The 16,159-nt window shown below is 50.7% G+C and overlaps 1 pseudogene; it reads left to right on the top strand.

Annotated features, from left to right (window-relative positions):
• The first annotated feature begins 487 nt into the window (after positions 1 to 487).
• Positions 488 to 13,165, top strand: LOC119091152 (protein Wnt-5a-like; annotated as a pseudogene).
• The last annotated feature ends 2,994 nt before the right edge of the window (positions 13,166 to 16,159 follow it).

Raw genomic sequence — 16,159 nt, forward strand, 5'->3', positions numbered from 1 at the left:
CACATCAAATCATCGAGTCAAATCATCACATGATTCTTAGGGATTATCATACGATTTGAAGTGATTATTATCGCATTGATAGCGCCATTGGGGAGGCTGTGATCGCATCGTCTTCCGTTTGGCGAAATCGGTTGGCCTCTGTTTGTTTAAAATAATCAAACTTTCACACCAATTTGGTATCATTGCAACATTTGCACACTTCCCAAACTTGTCTTTTTATATTTTTATTATTATTTTGTCATGTGTTGCAGGGATAATTTTGCGATTGGAGTTTTTATAAGGATGTTGAAAGGACACTGACACCACAATTTCAGTAGAGCCAGATCAATTAAAAGGATTTTTCCGAAAGGTTTGGACGTACCAGGCTTATGCTACGTCTGCGCTGTAAATGCTGCGGCTGCCCTGCCTCAGACTGGCTGTCTTAAACAGGAGCCAACGGGCGACCAAAGACGAGCCACGTAAGCGGGGTCTCTTGGCCGTGGCCCACATGCCTACCACGAATCGGTCTGTGGCCGACACTTCACTAATTGAGCAACAGTGAATAAGTACGGTATGCCTTGTTTACTTAACACATGTCACCGTTTGTTCCAGGAACCTCGGGATGCAAGGTCTGGACGTTTGGAGGAACCCGCAGATCTACATGGTGGGGACGTCCCCTCTGTGCGGCCAAATACGAGGCCTCAGTCCGGGGCAGAGGAAGCTGTGCCAGCTCCGTCAGGTCAGTAGATACAGGGCCTCAGTCCGGAGCAGAGGAAGCTGTGCCAGTTCCGTCAGGTCAGTAGATACAGGGCCTCAATCCGGAGCAGAGGAAGCTGTGCCAGCTCCATCAGTCAGCCCATACAAATTTTTCCCTAATGATCATGAAAACATGATTCGCTGATAAACTGACGCGCTGGTGAAATAGTTGTGAACGCTGGTTGCCATCTTCACACGCTCGCTATGGGTCGTGCAATTGTTAGCAGAATGCTCCGCTGCAATTATTCTATAATAAGCGCAAAACCCCCAAAATTCCTTTCGGATTTGGGTGTACCAAAACCTTTTGTCTGGCGCACACAGACTCGTGACGTTTCCTCCAAGCTTTTATAACGGCTTCTCCGTGGGGAAAATGCCATTTTTATGACCTTTTGCTGTTCCGGAACATTGGTGACCCATGCTGAAGCTAGGGCTTGGCATACAAATTGCAACAGGAATTGAGAGCGTCTGGAAAAAGAAAGGCATCGTGAGAATTAGGAGCAGTCATGCTACTTGGTAAGTCCAATCCATCGTCTAGACTCCGTCATTGGCAGAAGAGAAGGCAGAGTCGCTCACAATTGTTCAATTGGTTGCATTAATTAAAATCTAACACACGCAGGGCATCTCCAGTCTTCGAGTTGGACAAGGTAACTGTAAAACCGAACGCGTGTGCCGCCAATTCCTCATGTCTATTAAAGCTACCGGTCTGAGCCGTACCCACTCGAAGTCGAGTCACTACTACAAGGACGCCTACTGGCAATCACAAGCCGCTATCAGAACCACGACTGCTGCTGAATCACTGAGCTGGAGCCGGACCTGATACCGGCAGCTTTGGCTCCAGCTCAGTCACGTCAGCCGGCTACCATTGCCCCCCCCCCCCTCTTTCTCTCTGTTGGTAGCCACTTTGTCACGGCTGGTCAGCCGGCTGCCACTGCTCCCCTGCCGGAGCCGGGGTGGAGGGTGGGGGCGCCGACTGAGTGTGCCGGGGGCGCGCCCCTGCCCGCAGGACCACATGCGGAGCGTGGGCCGCGGCGCCCGGGCAGGCATCGCCGAGTGTCAGCACCAGTTCAGCAGCAGCCGCTGGAACTGCTCCACCGTCGACGACTCGTCCGTCTTCGGACCCGTCCTGCAGATCCGTGAGTGGCAGTCTCTGCGGGGCGGCGCGTCGACCCATGCCCGCCCGTGTCGCTCTCCCCTGTCCAGCCCAGTTGTCCGGCATGAACTTGTGAGACACGTATTTTAGCGCCCTGTGTAGAACTGACAAAACTGTTTTCCGTTGGATCAAGTCATTCCAAGTGATTGAATGATCTGAAAACACCTGTGAATTTCTCCTGGGGCTGTTGTTAGCCCACTTGATACCCTTGGCTTGTCCTAGCATCTGTCGTGCCAAAGGCAAAATGGTATGTGTCGTATCTTGGACGAACAAGCTTAGCTCGGTGTACGATCGGGTCGGAAACAAATGACACCTTCTATGTTTATGATACGTAACTTGATGTGATGCATTGTAGCTTGAAATGGAATTCGCGACCATACCACTTTAAGTACAAAAGTTACGATCGTTTGTGTCACACAGCCCTGTCCATATGAATGAGTATTAGTAGGCATATATGACATGCGCTTCTCTTCTCTGTGGCAGTTGACTCTACCTCTGGCGTCGTTCTTGGAGGCAGCGTTCGCGCACTCGATCACAGCCGCCGGTGTGGTGACCTGATCTGATCTGACCTGATCTCCGGCAGCGTCCCAGGAGGCGGTGGTCGCGCACTCGATCACAGCCGCCGGTGTGGTGACCTGATCTGACCTGACCTGATCTCCGGCAGCGTCCCGGGAGGCGGCGTTCGCGCACTCGATCACAGCCGCCGGTGTGGTGACCTGATCTGACCTGACCTGATCTCCGGCAGCGTCCCGGGAGGCGGCGTTCGCGCACTCGATCGCAGCCGCCGGTGTGGTGACCTGACCTGACCTGACCTGATCTCCGGCAGCGTCCCGGGAGGCGGCGTTCGCGCACTCGATCGCAGCCGCCGGTGTGGTGACCTGACCTAATCTGACCTGATCTCCGGCAGCGTCCCGGGAGGCGGCGTTCGCGCACTCGATCGCAGCCGCCGGTGTGGTGATGTCGGTGTCACGCGCCTGTCGGGACGGCCAGCTGGCCTCCTGCGGCTGCTCCCGGTCAGCACGACCGGCTGACCTTGACCCCGACTGGACCTGGGGTGGCTGCGGCGACAACATCCGATACGGATACAGGTCAGTCCGCGCTGCGCACTCTGACTGACTGTGTCTGACTGATATCGGATTGCGTTCATCAGTTTAGGAGAAGAGCAGCTGTGTACAAGATCGACTTTTCTGCAGTTTGTGTGATGCTCATTACCTGTATCAAAGGAATCATTTGAGCTTTATTAGCAGTTTGACTGGATTGGACACTGCCCAGAAAACGGCGGATTATTCATCACTAGGCACGAAAAGCTACAAGCAAAGACACTTCAACTACAAACGTTGCTCTTGGCGTTCGGTGACCACAAGGGAGTTGGCAACACACGTTGCCAACTGCATGTTGTTGCGACCACTACATCGTTCCGATCATTGCGGATGAAGCCGCAGGCCAGTTATGTCGTACTTGAACTTTAAGAACATGTTCAACTTGAGTGGCTTTGCCACGCCCAATTTCCATGCGTTCCAGAAGACGATACTTTTGTAACCACTGATGCAGATGTATGCAGTTTTCAGAAACAAGCTTATCGCCTTAAACGTTGTGCCTCATAAATTGCTACGCATTCGCATGTACGCGGTTGGGTGAGACGAGGCAAAACGCGGGTTGAGGCTGGGTTCAGATCTCGACGAGTTGGCGCCGTGCCAACACGAAACTAGCATATTGTTATCTGGAGAAGATACTAATTACTAATAAACTAGCTTACCAGGGAGAAAAAGGACACTCGCGTAGACAACAGTGTGAGTCAATGTGTGCATACGACTGCGCACTCTCGTGCGTAGACCACAAATGCACCCGTTTTGGGACGTTTTAAGGACGTGTGTCAGGTTTGAGCATAAGAAGACGGCAAAGCAACTCCGCTGTGCATGCTAAAGTATCGGTCCAGCTCGCTAACGGATTTCAGAGCCGTCCTGTATCGCCGCTTCGCCAGCGACCGACCGGAAAGCGATCAGTGTCATTGTCTCGTAACCTGACTCCAATATAAGACATGGTGGCCTAAATAGACACAAATTGAGCCATGAAAACCGTACAAACTATGCACAGTTTGTTTCCATCAATAAACCCAAGCAAATATTTACATCTTTGCGATATTTTGCTTTGGTCTTGACTGCAAAAATCTGAATTACTGAGAGCTGTATTCTGTCTTCGTCTACAATTGCCGAGGCTGTTGTATTATGTTTTCTCCATATTTGTCTTGTCTTCGATTACAATTACCGAGGTTGGGCAAGTTCACAGCCAGACAAATTTCAAGCAAGTAAATTGTAAACTGCATGAAACATTGTAATGGCATTATGGCATTATGCATTGTAATGAATTTTTCATGTAACTGCAACGAGGTAATATCTCATCACCAAATTTTGAAGAAGTATCAGTAACGCTGCAGCATCCGTCCCACCCTCCTTTTCCGCGGTGTCAGGGCATACACAAGCGAGGAGCTTCCCGAATGTTTGCCCTTTGTCATGCTAGGTAAAATAGGTGTTTGTGCTGAAAGTCTTGAGATGTTGAATAATTCCTGGTCAAAAGTTATATTGACATCTTTTCGGTTACCGCGTTAATGCCGCGTATAAACTTACAAGCACAAATGCGTGGAATGACATGTGTGCCATTAACATGTTAAGATGTTAATGTGTGATATGTTATGGTATGCTATTATGGATGAACCCGTGTGTACCCGTGTGCCGCCAATTGTCGCTGTCTCTTATAGCTACCGTCTTGAACCGAGCCCACTCGAAGTCGAGTCACTTCTGGACGGACGCCTACTGGCAATCACAAGCCGCTATCGGGGCCACGACTGCTGCCGAGTCACTGAGCTGGGGCCGAACCTGCCGGCAGCCACTGTGTCAGGGCTGGTCGGCCAGCAGCCACTGCTCCCCTGCTGGCGGCCACTATGTCAGGGCTGGTCAGCCGGCTGCCACTGTTCCCCTGCTGGCAGCTTCTGTGTCACGGCTGGTCAGCCGGCTGCCATTGCCCACCGCCTGAGCCAGGGTGGGGGGTGGGGCGCAGACTGAGCTACCCAGCGTCTTTTGTTGATTGCTCGGCGTTCATATTTCGCAACAACTCACAAGTGCATTCTGCTGATAAATAGCTTCGTTAATCCTTGGCAAAAACGTTTAATGGCGATTTGGTCACAATCAAACACAAATAAGCGATTGGAGGACGCCGAGCAGTTGGCGCATACCACAGACAGCGTCTCACAGCGCGACACGGTGACCTGACCTCGGACGTGACACGGCAGTCCCGTACCCACTCAGGTGTCGCTCATTGCTCTCCTGCGGGGCATTCCTGAATGATCTCTCCACGGCCGGGCAGGGGAAATAGGCCTGACAGGATCTTCCTCAACTTTCCTTTGTTGACTCCCAACGTCAAGTGAAGTTACCTAATTTGTAATGCATTTTTCAGCCGGTGAAGCCATCTCACCGGACGTTTATTCTGCTGGTTCAGCGTTTTTTTTTCTTCTCATTTGACATCACTAATGCATCGTTGGCAACGACAGCCAATGGTAGAGTGGAGCCCCGAGCACGCCGCGAAGCCGTAGCGATGACGTCACTGGTCCCGATCTTATCGCTCATCTTAGTATGCGCGCTTGCATGCGTGCCGCGGCAGGCGAAGCAGAATGCGCGTGCAACGGCCGCGAATGCCAATGTTTTAAAGGACTTCAGTATGTGTGCCGCTCGTGTTGCTATTCCAGTGTCGCTGCTTGAGTATGTCGTTGCGGCTGTCCAGAACTGGTTTGATGTGAGCCGCAATGAAAAGGCGATGTTAATGTGACACGCATATCATGTAGGTAGCTGATAACCGGAACAGGCTTGGAATTCGATCTTGATAGGGGATGCATTGGTATGCGTGTGCGATAGGGCATGGCCGTTACGATTCCTTTGCGAATCGACTAGGTCTTTAATCCACGTCTGGATGAGAGTAAAGATGTGTACGTGTGAAATGCGCAACATAGCCCTGGAACAGTTTCCGGAAATGTAACTAGGCTCGCTGTGTCTGTTTGTACAAGCGCTGGTACAAAGAAGTCATTCGTGTGCGCTGTGCCTACTACATCTGCGATCGTAAAACCATGATTATAACTGCCACAGAGCCGCGCAACTAAGAACACTCTTGTTTTTTTCTCGGGATGCACTGCTATGGGATATCCGCCAACACCGCAGAACATGTCTCCGAACGATTCCCATGCCTCTGCGGCGGCTCAGGCATACCTAAGCCCCAACGCACATCGAACTGATCCCGCCTCTCTGTCACTGCGCCGCCAGGTTCACCAAGGGTTTCGTCGACATCCGCGAGCGCGAGCGTCAGCGCGGGGGCCGGCTCGCTGCGGCGGGGGCCGCGCCCTCATGAACCTGCACAACAACGAGGCCGGCCGGCGCGTGAGTGCCGATCGGCCCGGCGGCAGCCGGGGCGCCCGGGAGCGTGCCGCCCTCGGTGGCGTGGGTGGTGCGGCTGGTGCCGGCGTGTCGTCTTCTGGCTGCTTGACGTTATAGCTGCAGCCCGTCCCCCGACTGAGGAAGGGTTGTGCGTGGGGCAGTCGCGTCATGGTGATCCCTTGATTGTGGCATCTATGTTTTGCTCGCCGTTACAGGAAATGAGCCACACTTGAGATATAAATTGAACTGCAGGTGTATGCATCTAAGTAAGCAGACTTCTGCTTGGACTGCATGTTCAGCCTTATCAAGTTGTTACTTATCAATAACTTATGTTTTCCGGTCAAAATTACTGTTTGTACGGCATTCTTCCATCGGACTCTTGATCAGTCATTACCACGCTTGGCCACCTCCAAACGTGCAAATTTGAACGTAAATAGTTATGTTATAACCTTCAACATCTTTTATGCTTCAGATATCGTCACACCTAAACCGTTTTGAAATGAATGAATGCAACTGACTTTGAATTATGTCTTTAAAAATGATGATATATCTCAGATGTTTGGATGCAGAAAATAGACTTTGCGTAGCACCAACAACTCTTCCGCAGCCGAGCACGCTCGAGTGCATGTCCGTGCCGATCTTCCATGGAATAACCCAGCGGCCTCTTGCCGTCGTAAGGGCGTATGCGGCCGTGCATCCTTCTGAGAAACGCACGCAAGGATGTACTTAATCATACGTTTTCATTTCAAACGCCACAAATCACATCCTGTCATGCCAGCTGCTCCCCGATCGACTCTAGCCAGGAGGAAGTCACTGGCACGCTCTGAATGATTAACGGCGAGTACAACGGGCAGCGATCCGCTTTTTGCGGGCATTCTCGGGAGTGGTCATTCGGCCTCAACGATGTCGGCGATCGCGAATGCCGCAGGTGCGCCGGGTTCGTGTTCAGCAGCATTAATAAGGCATAGCCTTGCCGATGCTCATTCAGAGGTGCTGCTATAGAGCCTCGTGCATCTCGTCGACCCAATCCAGATAGCGGTGGCCGTTAGTAAAAAGCCCAAGCGGATGACTTCACTCCGTCTATGCACGTTATGCGGATGCACGTTGTCCCGAGTCAGAAGTCAGGTCACGTGTTCCGGGTCAGACGCCAAGTTGCAGTTCCGGGTCAGGTGTCAGGGAAGACAGGTGTTGAAAGAGCAGGAAACTTATCGCGCTTTGCCTGGTCTCACGCTCTCATGCTTTTAGTGCTGCCATAGCCAGTTTACGACGGTCTCTGGCTTGGTATGCCTGGTGTATTTATATTTTTACTACCGGATATTCCGCAGTCGTAAAATCTCTCAATCAGTGCGGTAATGGTGCGATAATGTGTCCAGATGCTATCGCGCCAATAAAGTGATTAGATGGGAATGGATGTTGTGTTTCTGAACATAATCGCAATGTTTATGCTCCTCGTATTGTCTAGCTCATCGTTTAAGGAGTTGTAAACGTGAGAACCCAACGATGGACGTGTGTTTAGTATGCCTCTTATCTTCATGCTTCTGGGTAAGTGGCTCGGGTTCTAATCCCAATAAATGCATAAAAAACACATGGGGGTGTAGTTTCGCAAAATGAGTTGGGAGCTCAACAGCGAAAAATTACCCAACCTGCCCCCAGAATATGCCAAAAAACAGTTCTCAACATGGGTTTTTGCCCACTTTCTTCCCAAAGTTAGGGGGATGCTAAAGCTCAAGTTGCGGGACAGGGGGCTGAACCCCCCCCCCCCTGACTGAATAGGAAACTGCGCCCCTAAAAGCATGCAATCGGAAGCTGTATAGACCATTTTGTTTTCCGCGTGTGTACATGGCACTAGGCATGTTGTTCTTGGAGGCGTTGTCACCCATCGTCGCTCCTTGTACAGGATCGGAGAATGTGCGCGGCTTAAGCCGGGGCAGTGGGCGAGGAAACAGATGTTGATGGAAATTAGCTGGGGCTTTCATAAAGTAATGCCGCTCGGAACTCCGGTTTACACGAGAACAAACGTGGTAAGAAATGGGTTTAGCCCCAACGTACCGAGAGTTTCGCATTCAAATTTACGAGGCCGTGTGCTTCACATTCCCTCATAGGCTCAGTGCGCTTCGGAAGACTGCAGCCATGAGAGCGGCATGTACTCGTTTATATTGGCGCGAGTCTGAGCGTGTGTTTGTGGGGCAGTGGTATCATTGTGTCTGCTGTTTTTTATTCATTCTGGAAGTGAAAAATGCCTTAAAGCAGCTTAAAATCACTCAAGAACAAAGACTACACTCCATCATGATCTGGGATGGAAAAACGTGACCTGCAAGCATCCCATATCAAATAAAACGACCACTTGCTTGGGGACATCTAACTTATGCCATTAACCTTCCATAAGGATTATGTCCTTTTCCAAGAGGATTAAGTTGTGTTTCACTCGCCAGGATGGAAAAAGCCAACTAGGGATCATCTCTACCAGCCAGGCGCATAAATAACCAGGATCACGCAATCCTACTATGACATGGGCCACACATGTTTGACCACAGGCAATGAGCGCTGTAGCTTGCTCGGAATTTCCAGCGGAACTCATTCCTTCACCGTGTATCATCTGCAGGCGGTCATCAACCTGACGAAGGTCAACTGCAAGTGTCACGGCGTATCGGGCTCCTGCTCCACCGTGACCTGCTGGCAGCGGCTGCCCGCCTTCAGAGAAGTCGGTGAGTGTGACCGGAGCGGAGGAACATTGTCACGCGCGCGGCTCTGGGGACCTCTGACCTCTGGGTCAGGTGGGCTTGACAGGTCATGTTCTCGGAGGCTTTGCGTCGGTTGTCATTGTTCGACGCTGGCGTTTCGTAGGAATTCCAGCTACAACACCCTGCCCCGAGCGGACTGGGACTCTGGTGTCTGTCATGAGAGGTTGAAATTCAGTCTGCTCGTTTGGGATGTACCAACGTCCACTTCGCTTCGCTGGTAGATCAGGGTGAGCTAAAGTACTATGAGAGCGAGAGTCCGGCCTTGTCGGAAGGGGGAGGGGCAGTCGGCGTTCTGTTTCGCCCTAGGGAGAGGTCGCGTCACGTGCACTTTATTAAGGGGTCCGCGAGCAAGCGGAACACGACCTTACATACCCCAAATCGGACTTCACCGCGGAGTTGGCCTACTTATCAAAGCTGAGGGGCTTAGTTAGGAGGTGAGTGTAAAGCCTCTCCCTGAGGGCTTGGGGCCTGCAGCCCTGCCTTTGGTGGGGGAGCGCCTCAGAAAGCAACATCAGCGCATATACGGGACGTCTCGTGAAAAGGTACCACGTTTCTTTCTCACCTGCGCAAAACGTAACACATATTTTGCACGTCACGTGAAGTTGATACGAGAAAATAGATGTGAAAATTTGTCCGCGTTCGGCCGCCAGATATTCTGTGATAGCTATCTGGAATGTTAAAAAATCCTGGAATGACGTTCGCCACCGCCAACACAAGAAAATCGCTCCAGAGAAATAGCCACGCTGAGGGAGAACTACGGATTAGCCCGTACGGAGATTTCTGCGGCATGTCCTGGATTTACACGGAACAAAAAAAAAAAAACGTTCTCAGCTATCTCCAGGCAAAAAATACCATACTGACTACGAGAAAACTTAAAAATCCTTATTCAGCCAGCTTGGTTTCAAAGAGGGCGATATTCACGTTGACAGGTAAGCTTTTAGCTGGCTTTGACTGGAGGTCGTGTTATCTCCAAGAAGACGGCGATTCCCTGGCCTGCGCGCTGCTTCGATTCAACACCCCCAAATTTTTCCTTGTGGGTATCTGAAGGACCAAGTCCACCAAAAGCCGCCCACAGGCCTTAAAAATCTGAAGCCGCAAGTCCGAGCGACGCATGAGTGGATCCAGTCCGACACGTGCACCCCGGCGGTGATGCAGGTCTTGCAATCGTGAGACAGGTCCTGTGACGAACTGAGCTCAGTGAAGCGCATGTGGGACGAAGGGGAGGGGGGGGGGCAGTTGAAATGCACGCTGTAGTTTGGTATGTATGCACTGGCCGTGGCGCTTGTTACGGTGAAATTACCTTAACGCCGTTTTGTTCCAACTTGGTTCAGTGTTTCATGTCGAAAATTTCCGGAGCTATTAACCTTCAAGGTGGGACACCTTTCGGATATCAAGGCCTAAATCTCCGCTCTCAACCTTTTCTCAGCCTTTCGAACCTTCGCGTTAAACATTTAATTTTGTCTGGTAAATCATATATGATATGCATATATTCAGTCGACATTGCAGGCTATCATAAGCATACGCTTTTACCTTGACTTCGTTTTAGAGATACTTTTTTAGAGTCAGGCAACGCGAATTTTGAAACTTTTGTTAAAAATTTTGCAACTTACTGTTAGTCAGCCTTACAAACATTAGAAAAAAGAACACGACAACCCTTGGCATGCAAAAACTCTTCACCACAGTACTATCATTGGAAAACCATGTCAATACAAGTCGCAGATAGGAGAGAGCTGAGCGGCTGGGCAGCAGTCTTCACCGGCCAGTATGCTGCTCCATTTAACACAAAAGTTGTTCATGACTTTGAATGTTCATGGTTGGGTGGCTTTCTCTAATACCCCAAGGAGGGAAAGCCAACCATGGGTCATGACAAGAGGCAGTACTCTGGTGTTTGCTGTAACGGTTTAACGCATTATGCATCGTCTGTGTTTCCTGGAGGTGATTTTTAGGAGCACCTCCTGAAAAATGCATGGTTAAACGTCCTTAATAGGGTTGTTATTATCATGTCAGTGCAACTTGCGCCACGAAGCCAAAAATCTGTGTTTGGGCGTTGCCATTCATATGTGAGAGCGGCATGCCTTAGTTGTTTTTGTCATCATTTGGGCTGTTTTTATGATCGTGTTGAACACCTCGTCAGCCTTGTAGTATATCACGCGTTGCATTCGGTCATCGCTGTTGAGACTAGTGACGTTGCTTTTATGATTTTGCGAAGGATCCCTTAATCGATTTATATGCAGATGACGTTTGGTTTTGCAGTGGAGTTTGATGGTGCTCGCTCATTTCTGTTGCAGACTCCTTTCAATTAAGGTCGCAAAGGGTGTCACGGCTCTCATTATCCACATTTCGGTTAGGGTACACGCCATTAACCAGAAGTTGTTATCATTCCAGTGTAATTCTGGGACATCCCATAAAGAACAGTTGCAATCTGCGCGTCTGGCAAAGGCCCCAAATACACCGCGGTATATTTTTATCAATGAGCATGCATGAGCAGCCACCTTCATGAGCAACCTGCACCACTTCCTTCCACGTAGTACTCTTCCCACCGTAAATATGGCATTCTATGGGTGTTTTCAAGCCGGGGGCGTGAAAACACAACGCTGACCACACGCGGTCAGTCAATGCCGGACAGCACGCCGGCCCTCCTGAGCCTTCAAAGGCCTTCTGGCACTTGGCCGTCCAGAAGGGCGACCGATGCTGGGCGTGACATGCTGATTCAAGCCGATGTCGACTGTGTCATCAGGTGACACGCTGAAGGACAAGTACGACGGAGCGACGGGAGGTCAAGGTCAGTCGCCGCGGGCCGGCTGCGCGTCAAAAACCGGCCGGTACAGGAGGCCGACCGCCAACGATCTGGTTTACATCCAGGAGAGTCCGGACTACTGCAGGAGGAACGAAGCGCTCGGATCGTCTGGTCAGTGGTGACCTCTGCAGGAGGTTCAGACACGTCGCGAGACAGGGCACTTGTGCTCTGATGCCGAGGCGCGCTTTTAGATTTGCTCGGAAGCTTATTGTATGGGTGGATTTCTGGGATTTGAGATCACGTTAAGTAGTGCCTGTCAAGATGCTTGTTGCGTGAGCCCTGACACCTACCATCCGATAGTTTAGTTCCAGGTCAACGACAGGATTTGGTGGCAAAGGTTTAACGCGTCGCAATGCACGGCGCGGCCGTCCTGCTCTCTGACGTTGCTTGACCTTTAGTGCGGCCCCCATCACCGGCCGCAAGCCATGTCTGTCAGGGCGACGCCGAGTCATGAAAAGCATTTCGACGAAATTAGTTATTTTGACCCTCGGCATTGCCAGCAGACAATGGACATCTGGGGAATTTTTCGACCGTGAACCAGTCGGAATTTCCTGTAGCAATCGCTGTTTTTGTGACAGCCGCAAGGCCATCACGTCGGTTTTGTCATTTATGTGCTCGCCTTTTGCAAGCCATGGCTGGGAGAATAGCTGTCCATGCAACTCACCGTTCCGCAGGAACAACTGGTCGCGCGTGTGAGCGAACTTCAAAAGGCACCGACGGCTGCGGACTGCTCTGTTGTGGCCGGGGCTACAACACCCAGCGCATCACCGTCAATGAACGCTGCCAGTGCAAGTTCGTCTGGTGCTGCAAGGTTCAGTGCCAAACATGTGTCCGGCAAAAGACGGTGCACACGTGCAAATGAACACCTACGAGCCTGTGCACAATGTGGGTTCAAACCCGACCGCAGTTTAGATGAAACGTTGCGGTAAATGTTGGCATGAAGGATGTTACCAACTTTTTAAGATGCACCCACTTGACCCCTGGATGTGAACAAGTGAGCTGCGCTTGTACCTGGTGACCACATGACCTGACTGGGAAGCTGGCGCGCAGATCTGAGCCAGGCGACACATGGGCATGGTTGATACTGGACTTGGACATGCACTAACGTGCTTTCCGTATGTTGCGCGTGCAACTTCTGCACACCGACCGAGCCCATCCCGATGCCTGTCGTGTTTATTGGCGTTCGGCTGGCATGTGTTGTTCAAGAGGCCTGTTGATTTGTCATCAGGTCCGATCCGGTTCACCCGTTGTGTGACGGCTGCTGTTGTGCTGCCGCGTGCCGGCGTGTCGCAAATACATCCATCTTTGAACTCAGATGGAACGACGACCTGTTTCTTGTTCCCAACACTAGGATCAATCATCAGCCTGATCCAGGCGGCTTCGCCCCAGTTGTGAGAGAGATTCTATTAAGTGTCGCTGGTACGCATTTTGCCATCCGTTGTTTGCCATCTGCTTTTGTTGTTTTGCTTTGGGATTCAATTCAATTCAATGCGTTCACTGCACATGCACCTTCAACGGTAAATCAAGCACAAGCAATCAAAAGAACTAAAAGCCCACCCATCCACGTGGGTTATTTGTATTCTGCATTCTACCTGAAATTACCGGAGGTCCCTACAACACACGAGCTGAACTCACGAAGCGCGCGGCACATGCCTAAGCCGGCATCTCGACATAACTGCACCCGCTCCGACAGCGCGGACACGGCACTGGACCCTGAGCGTCGGCCCGCCGGCCGTACCGACTCAGCCGGGGCCAGTCCGGCCTGCGCCGGCGGCCTCTCCGGCGAGATGCGGTGCCGGCCGGCCGGTGGCCGCGGGCCGTGCGTGCAGCACTGCCGATAGTATCGCCCGATAATTAATCAGCCGGTCGGCAGCCGTGGCCTGGACCGGCAGCGGCTGTCTGCAACGGTGATCTGCCCGCGCCGAGCTGCCCGAGCAGCGGCGCGCTGCCCGCTGAACAGGGCAGCCGCCGCACAGCTCGCGAACGGGCGCTGCGTGTTTCGTCGATCACCGTCTGTTTTGATGGACCGATAATTGTCTGTCGGATGGTTGGATAGATAAGTTCTTGAACGGAACAGTTCAGCGCAAAAATAGACTGTTTTTACAAGACATTAAACACTGTGCTGAGCACTGGAAGTCAATGCAGGTGGACGCAACCCTTTTAAAACCATTTCAAGCCGATACTCAATCAATCCTTGTACACATCATTTCAATCCAATCCGTAATTCGTCTTTGGAAGGACATCAAAACTTGCGGCACTCATTCTTGTATCTCATTTTGGGCATAACAAGGCACGCACTCATTGTATTATAACAGCTTAGATGCAGTTGTGAAGCGCGGTACGTGATATATGGACACGTGATGTGCATTCCCGGCGTAGATTAAGGCAGGCGGCTTCGATGCATGGTACGATGATTGCGCACTACGAATGAATGATTACAGGAATACTGTCTCCTCAGACGTGGGTGTTTTGAACAAAAAAGGGCTAATTCGTCGAGAAAAAGTGCAGACCAAGCAACTGTTAAATCACGCGAAAATATTGAGCATCCTAGCCTATCAGACAAGATCGTGGAGCGGAACAAGTTCGATCCATCTGCGCGACGTGCTTCACATGCTTCTAGCGATAGAAGGATTTGAAGTGGAGGAGAAGGGGCTTTGTGAATGACAAATAGCTACAGTCCGGACTGAATCACAAAGTTGGGATGGTTCATAATTCAATCTCCACACTATAACCCTCATTTGGTAAACAGCTCAGTGTGAATGCATTTAAGGATTACATTACAATTCAGCTGTGCAGTAAGTCAATCCTTTCCGTACCTGTGACTACACGAATCTTGTAAGAAACTGAAAATAGTCTCTAGCACATTGAAAAAGACGCCATTTGAACCACGGACAGGCATCAAACAGTCCCATCTTGACTCCGAAAACACTACGCAAAGGGTACAGAAATAACGCCATGAGATGCCGGTGGTGGAATGGTGACTACAATGCCACAGGGTAAGGGGGACGAAACCACTGTGGATATCGACGCATGTGAGGCGTGAACACTAATGCCGCCGTCGTTGCACTGACAGCGAGACTTCGTCCTCGTAGACATTTTTTTTCAAGAGCACCATTCGGCGTGTGCATCTTTGTCTGCCATTGTATTTGTAAGCAGCACACTGAAGAGAAGTGGTAGTATGTGGGGTTTTTAGGGGGCGCGTCGACTGCGGCAATCATTTAGCGCCACAGGCCAGCGCACAGAACAGACGATTGCACCGCAGACGGAACAATACGCGCGCACGCAACGAGCTGTGCTTCTGTGACGATCCACGACGTAAATTGGTACCTGTTCGAAACCGATGACAGTGGCAGCGCGTGGGAGAAGAGGTCATATCACCGCCTCTGGCAATGACAAGCCTGGCTCTTGCCCAGGACCACAGTTTGCCGTTCGTGCCGCACTGCTGTATGTGAGCGTAACGCGCAGTCGGCGCTGGCCAGTGTTGGCCCTTCCCGCCCTCTGGCTATACCCGACAAGGTAGGGCGTTTTTTGTCGCGATTTCCTGTCCCGGAACCTGCTGCCGGCGGTCAACAACAACGGAACCGGGTTGAATTTATGTAAAAATTTGACACATGCAGCGGTTAGAATAGTATTAACTCCGATTAACTCCGTGTGTTTTGCAGAATGCTCTTATGTGCACGTTGCATTCAAATCTCCAAAAAGCCATTGATTATATCGAAAACAAAGCTGCATGAAGCCTATGCTCAGTGTACTTTGCAGTGTGTTCTTACATTTGCTATCCCAGTATTTTGTGTCTTTAAACGGAAGATGCCACCTTTGCAGGCAATGAGGCAAACATCGGATATGATGAAATAAGCGCACTTACAACCATGGTCATGGTTTTAAGTTTAAGACTCCTCTAGACAACACAATTTTACCATTAGGAAATATGCTCTTCCATGCGTCATCGTTTAATTGCGTCATGGGACGTTTATATGACGTCAGAGTCGCTGCCAGACTGGCCGTGCAAAATTGCTACCATAACGGAGGGGTGACTCACTTTTGGTACTATAACCTATCGAAAGGTAGCATGCTGATCTACCACATGAGGTGGATTAGCATCTGAAATCGGTGCATGTTTGCAGAACCCAAATACTGTTATATGCGCGTATTTTGGCCCGTACTCGTCTTCTTGCATATGTGTCTGTGATTTTATATTTTTTCTTGTGTCCACATAGTCGGTTGCGGCGCAATTTTTAAGTTATTTGATTCCCAGTCTCATTTCCGCCATAACCACTGATAATGTCCAAATTTCTGTATTATGTGGCAAAGACGTGAC

This window comes from Pollicipes pollicipes, unplaced genomic scaffold (genome assembly GCF_011947565.3).
Source record: "Pollicipes pollicipes isolate AB1234 unplaced genomic scaffold, Ppol_2.1 Scaffold_3321;HRSCAF=3900_pilon_pilon_pilon, whole genome shotgun sequence".
In the NCBI taxonomy this organism is placed as follows: domain Eukaryota; kingdom Metazoa; phylum Arthropoda; class Thecostraca; order Pollicipedomorpha; family Pollicipedidae; genus Pollicipes; species Pollicipes pollicipes.